Source organism: Solanum tuberosum, unplaced genomic scaffold (genome assembly GCF_000226075.1).
Source record: "Solanum tuberosum cultivar DM 1-3 516 R44 unplaced genomic scaffold, SolTub_3.0 scf00106, whole genome shotgun sequence".
NCBI lineage: Eukaryota > Viridiplantae > Streptophyta > Magnoliopsida > Solanales > Solanaceae > Solanum > Solanum tuberosum.
Genome location: NW_006239032.1, coordinates 1,510,137 through 1,516,889, shown reverse-complemented (window position 1 = coordinate 1,516,889; position 6,753 = coordinate 1,510,137). Strand labels below are relative to the sequence as shown.

Here is a 6,753-nt window from a genome sequence, read left to right as displayed (position 1 = left end):
ATATAAAATTTAGAAAAATTTGAATTCATGTCCTTCCAATAAAAAACTGAAGCTTTAACCACTCGATCAAAAATAGATTTTTATAAAAAAAAATCAAAATAACAATCGTGAAATGGCTGAATCAACTAAACGGCTGGATTTTTTTTTACTTAAAGAAAAATATTGCAATTTGGATATACTATTACTTAAAAAAAATAAATTGCAATTTAGATATAATATATAATATAAAATTAGGTTTATATGTTAAAGTCAAAATTAAAAAGTTAAATAAAAAAATAGGATAAGCTAAAAAATAAATAAATTAAAAATACAAAAACTAGCGAGCAGCGAGAGAGTTCGGGGTTTGCCGGCGAGAGAGAAAGGGACCTTTCCGGCGAGACATGGATGTATTATTCAATTCAATTGACGTTCGAGATTTACTCTCATCGCCGAACATCGACGATGTAAACTCGCCGTTATCCGCCCCAGATCTCCGTCTTCTCATCGACCGTCTACAAGTTCGTTCCGTCGATATAAAGTCCAAAGTCCGGCAATACATTCTCTCACATTACTCCGATTTCTCCACACTCTTTTCTCAGTGCTCCGACGTCGTTTCAAAATCTGAAAATCTATCGTCTCAAGTATCCGACTTGATTCAACTCATCTCGGATCATCCAGTTGAAGCTCAAACCAAAGCCGTAATTGATGAAATTCTGGTAAAAAATAGAGAGGTGAAGGAAAAGAGGGAATTGTTAGGGTTACTTGATGTGATTTTGGAATTGAATGACAGACTGAGGTTTGTGAAGGAGGAGATTAGGGTAGGGAGAGTTGAGCAAGCGGCTGAAGTGTTAAGGGAGTTAAAGGCAGTGTTGGTAACGAGTAATGATGAGGAGAAGCAGCCTTTGGTTTACGGATTGTTGAAGGATGAATGGACTGAGTGTTTTGAGGAGGTAACATGTTGATACTGTTTTCGTTTATGATTGTTGAATTGCTAAGATGATTATAGGAAATGAATTTGTTTGAATATCTACAGTAGAAATTGAGGATTCTTGTAGCTCAACACAACTATTTTGGGATTGAGGCTTATTTGTGAGTTGTCATTGTTTTTATTGTAGCTTTTTTGGTGAATACTTGGGCTTTTACTGAAGATATGTTGACATAGATAATAAGTGTAGTGGTTTTTGTGTCCATATGGAGATTTTATGGACATATCAAAGCTTCCATTGCTGTTTTTCATTGAGTTCAAGGTATTAGCATTACATATCTCATTACTTTGACATGAGGCATACTTGATTTTGATTTAATTAATGAGATATTTAAATAGTTCATCGGAGCAAGATTTGATTTAGTTAGTATTCTGCTTTGCTTGCAACATTTAGTCATGCCAGTAAGAAGAGTGATTTGAATTGTCCATTTTTAAATATGCCTGAATAGGTAGGAACAGATACAGAGGATTCTTATAGCAGACACTACCCTTCGAATTGAAGCATAGTTGATTGATATATATGTTCATCAGAGCCTCTAAATCAAGTGTGGTACAGTTGTATCCTCTGTTGTTTTTAAATCTAGCTGTGGTAGGCTGGCAGCAAGCGAACCTCTTTAAATATTTCAGTTTCCAAATCACTTTTGCGACCATCTTTTTTCTTCTCTTTTGCAATGAGTTTGCTAATGAGTTGTGGAACAAATTTTTTGTTGTGGATCACCAATCAAAAGAAAAAAAAAGATTATGATGTCTATGGGTTGGCGCAGCAGTAGAAGTTGCCGCCATGTGACCAGGCGGTCACAGGCTCAGACCATGGAAATAACCTCTTGCAGAAATGCAAGGTAAGCTGCGTATGTAAAACCCAATGTGGTCCGGACCTTCGCCCGAATTTCTGCATAGCGGGGGCTTAATGCACTGGGCTGCTCCTTTATTTAATGTCTCTGTCTATGCATTTTTCCTGTTCTTATTTTGCAAAGTTAAGTGCTCTGAGAGTGGGGGTGGGTTGGGGTGGTGCTTGTGGGGCTGGGGTTGGTAGGTTAACAGAAGATGATATATTGGTGATCTTTATTTAGTTTCTGTGATTCTTGTTTAGAGGAATTGGATTTGGGTGTGTAGATGCAAGAGGTGCTTTTGCAATGTATGGACAATGCAGTGTGGTTTGAGCAAGAAAACAATACAGTTCACCCCTGAAGTATCAGTTGAGCATCAGAGATGTTGATGGGATTGAGCTCCAAACAATTTTAAAAGCAATGGATGTGAGTTTGAACTATTCCTCCCCATTTTCACTTTATCTCAGGTCACTGATATGTATTGATATTTCTGGTAAAGTTAGAGAAAATCTGGTTTAACTTTTTATTCATGTTATTTTTCGTTTTTAGGCAGTTGGTATTATGGATTTTGGGCTGGCAAAAGTAGCAGATTTGATGATTAAACATGTAATTGTGCCAGTGGTGAGTTTTAGGTCAACTATTGTGGTGGAATGGATTAATCAGGAGTCCGGAAATGGTGTCAAGGCAAATCTGAAGATATGTCCATCTGCTGATCCAAATGTAAATGTTTAATCAGTTATTGCAGTTTTTCCTCTTAGCTCTTTATACATATTCATTTGTGCAAAAGCATCACTTCAATTTGAATCCAAACATGTTCTATATTGAGAGCTATGTTGCATGGACTCTCAAAAAATGTTGCTGCACCTGTGATGGATCCTACAAAAATGCACTACTTTTGGAGGATTTGACTGACACCCGGCTGCATTTTTGAAGAGTCCGAGCAACATAGATTGGAGGCTCGACGTCTTTGACATTATGTATTGTTTACTAGAGAAGATGATAATTTTTCCAAAAGTTAAATGATTATTGTTCGGATAACATAATCCACTCACCTGGACATGGTTGGAGTGATTTCTTCGAACTTTTTTCTAATCTGCTGTGTTTTTACCTTATATTTGATTCTGGAAGTTGCATGATCCAACCATATTGTTTTACCTATATTATGAAAAAAGAAGAAACAAATCCATCCCCTTATGCTTTGAAATAAAAGAGGACTCTAATTGCTACTAAGTTTTTAATATCCATAATAACCAAATTGTGCCTCAACATGCAGGTTGACAGTATTGATGGTGGAAGTATGTACTCTGTTCTTATTGATGTTGTCAAGTTTATTAGTAAGTCTTTGTGCTTTGAAAATAGTACATGGATGCTGTGCTTTGGAAAATTAACATGGCCAAGGATGTCAGATTTGATAGTATCCAGCTTCCTCTCCAAGGTCCAATTCAATAACCTTACGCCTTAACATAGGGGTTTCTCTTTGCATTCTGAATTATTACAAGTCATCTTTTCCTATGTGCCAATTATGAATGCTTTGATATTGTTGAGATCCTTCACAGGGGATTACTTATGATGGCCGTTAACTTTTTATGTATTCTGCAAGTACTCTTATTACTAAGATATTAAATATATCAGTTGATGTGTTAGTTTGGGTAATTCACACCTCCATGTAGAACCAAGATAGCTCTATGTATTGGATGAAAGGATAGGTAATTGTGAGCAATTTTTGGGTGCCATTTGATTGCTTGACTTTTTCAAAGTGTTTTTTTGAGACAAAATTTCAAACATATATATTGTTAAATGAGATCATTTATTAAATGGATTTAGATAATAGCTGCGAGTTACTCTGAAGAAGCTAGGAAATATGAATCAATGTACCTGGCTTAACTTCGGTTAATTTGCTGAAGTGATGTAAAATCTGTTTTTCATTGAGAGATTACAAAAGACCCAATGGGCATAAGTGCTTCATTAAGTTGCTTTAGTATGCTTTCTTATCTTGATTTGATAACTATGCCTCTGACATGTTCTTTTCCCATCATATTTATTTAAGTAGAAATTATTCTCATTGTTGACGAGGTTCCATTATAATATTGAATTCACAATTTTGATATTCTTGTTTCAGAATGTGCCTGATGATGCTTCGAAACTGGCAGACTTTCAGGAAATTGTAAAGTGCACATCTAACTTTGAGGCAAGTTTGAAGGAGTTAATGTTCATTGCTTCCTCTGATGGCAAGGATGAAAGATTGAGCAAATTTGCAGATAATGTGGAGGTTCATTTTGCATCGAGGAAAAAGGTTGAGATTTTGTCCCAGGCAAGAAATCAACTTTTACAGTCTGACTTCCGCCTTCCTGAGGTAAGTACTAACTGTTGTACTTCTGCATTTTAAATTGTCAACGTCTTAGGTTTTGAATGTGCTGTAGAGCTGTTTCTGCAGGATTGCACTAGGAGAAACTCTAAAGTTAAGGATGATTATAATGCTGAAAGTTCATCTGACCTTGTTGTCGATTTGCTTTTTACATCTGAGAGATGTGTGGTGTCTGAAGCAGCGTCACGACTAATGAAGTTAGTTCATGGAACACTCAAGGTCAGTTCACTGAAGCTTAAAGAATCACACAGATTTTTGTTTACTTGTGAACAATCAAATTGTTTCACTTTCTCCTCTCTCTACTCTGTCTTTCTTTGCTTTCCCTCTTAGGTTATCTCATAAGACCAAGGTTTGCTTACTTCGTTGGCTGTATTTGCTCGTCTTACTATTGATGCCCATCCTTTAGTAGCAAGAAGTGTCTTGATATAGAAGAACTCTGAATTGACTTTTCAGGTCAAGGCATTTTATATTTAGCTTCTTTCCCAGCATTGCTGAATGAGACATAGGAGGGGTGAAATTTTGAAGCGAGATGTTAAATTGGAATAGCATCAATAACTAAGATTTTGTTATCCAACTCCCAGAGCTTTTGTCTAGTGGTAAGAGAACAACGTGTGATGTGTTTGTTAGGCACATAACACGGGTTTAATTTGAACCCTGGTGTATACAATAGCCTGTTATTCAAGTGGAGAAGCATAAGGGTCAGGCCTATTCTCCACCTAGTTTTGAACATGAGCCACTATCCCTTGGGGATTTCTCGGTTATCCGGAAAAAGAAGCAGATGACATTGTCCAGTATTTAGTCAATGAAGTCCATGATTAATCTCTCTTTGATTCCAAATTTTGTGTGACTGGCTCACTTGCATGAGTCCAGTGTTCATTCTTTTATTTTATTTCCACCTTGTCAGTATGAGCTGAACAAGACAAAAGAAACCTCAAAAAATTCCCTCTTCTTTTACTAGCTAGGTTGTCGCAGTTGTGCACAATCATCTATTTTGCAGAGATAAAAACATTTCCATTGTCAAGGCCGATTGATCATTCTTGCTGTGTTTTAAGTTAATATAAGCTTTCAGTGGTTGCTTAACCAATGTCGTTAACTAGGATGCTTTTAGTATTGTTTTACTGAATTTGCTCTAGAAAGTATGTTTTTTCCAGAATCACTGTTTGGCTGAAGTCATGATCACTTTTTAGGGAGTGCAACAGAAATGGTGACAATTGGGGTAATTAACCTTACTTAAAGTGAAGGTTAAAAATTGAAGGAAAACAAAAAACAAAAGTATACTAACCTAATTGTTTTGGTGGGAAGAGTTACCGGTACCTGAGCTGGTGGGAGGTATCCAATACCCGGTGGAGTTAGTTGAGGTGCATGCATGCTAGCCCGGATACCGCCGTCATAAGAAGAAAGAGTATGCTAACTTAGTTTATAATGTTTTCATATTTCAATTGTTTGTGATGTGCAATTCCTTAGTTTAATCCATGGAGGCACAGTCAGTTTTTAAGCTGCAGATTCTGTTGTAATTAATGGAATATGCTAAGATTTTTTGCACATTATGACTTCGATTTCCAGTTTCTTTTTTTCTTGTCAGGACTGATATTGAAGGAGTTTATTGGTTTTGTTTCTCTGGTTCTTCTACCTTTTATACTTGTTTGCTTTACCTTGTACTTTTTCCTACATCCTTTCCTCTAATGACCCCTACGGAAACTGGTTCCAATATGCAGGATGTTTGCCTGTCATCTTCTAGAGTGGGGTTGGAATTCTATCACGCTGCTCGGGATTCTCTACTTCTTTATGAAGCTATCATACATGTTAAGGTTAGTGTAGAAGAGGCCTGCAACATCAACTCATGCAGAACATGCTTTGTTTTGTTCTATCCAGCTTTTCTCCATCTCCTACACATATGCGAATGCATTTAACAAAAAGCTGCTCTTTCTTTCTTGTCATTGCCCTCTGAGTCTTCAGGGCAAGGGCGGTTTGGTGTCAGTCTTTTTCAGCTTTTTCATGATCATAATTCCTATGTCATTAATACTTTCCCTTTTCTTCTCTTTCTGGTTTTTCATCCATGTTTGACTTGGAAAGTTCGAAAGGCAGCTTGATTCCATCAACCATTCTGCCGTTCTTATTCACAATGATTGCCACTATCTCTCTCAGGAGATTCTTGGACTTGCATTTGAGGTAAGCATGGATGGATTTTGTTCATTTCTGTTTTAGTTTGCTTTGATTTGCTCTGCCTTCGCATGTCATACTACAAGCAAAAACTGCTCCCATAATCCCAAATAGGTGACCAGTTTGATTTAATGTGATTATTAGGAGAATTAACTAGGGGAGCTAGGGGAACTCACTCATCTTTTATATTTCAAAAATATAAAAGAAAAAGAATTTTAAAAGCTGGATTTTATTAGGGTGCCTTGTCTGACTTTTCGTGTAATATTAGGTCTCAAGCTAACAGTTAGTTGTTTCAGTACCGCTCAAATTTTCCAGCTTCAATGAAGGAACTTGTTGTATTTGCGGATTTGGCTCCAAGATTCCAGATGCTTGCAGAAGAAGTTTTTCAAAGACAAATTAAACTTGTCATTTACAACCTAAAACAGGTAATCCCCCCC

The 6,753-nt window shown here is 36.7% G+C and overlaps 1 pseudogene across 1 annotated transcript in view; it reads left to right on the top strand.

The window, feature by feature from the left end:
* Positions 1 to 290: 290 nt before the first annotated feature.
* The window catches only part of LOC102602274 (centromere/kinetochore protein zw10 homolog), an 8,227-nt pseudogene continuing 1,764 nt past the window's right edge, over positions 291 to 6,753 (top strand). Inside the window, exons 1-9 of the transcript XR_367438.2 lie at positions 291 to 929; positions 2,078 to 2,217; positions 2,341 to 2,511; positions 3,065 to 3,226; positions 3,911 to 4,144; positions 4,226 to 4,375; positions 5,872 to 5,964; positions 6,230 to 6,325; positions 6,613 to 6,741. The product of XR_367438.2 is annotated as a centromere/kinetochore protein zw10 homolog (transcript). The remainder of the gene's footprint in view (positions 930 to 2,077; positions 2,218 to 2,340; positions 2,512 to 3,064; positions 3,227 to 3,910; positions 4,145 to 4,225; positions 4,376 to 5,871; positions 5,965 to 6,229; positions 6,326 to 6,612; positions 6,742 to 6,753) is intronic.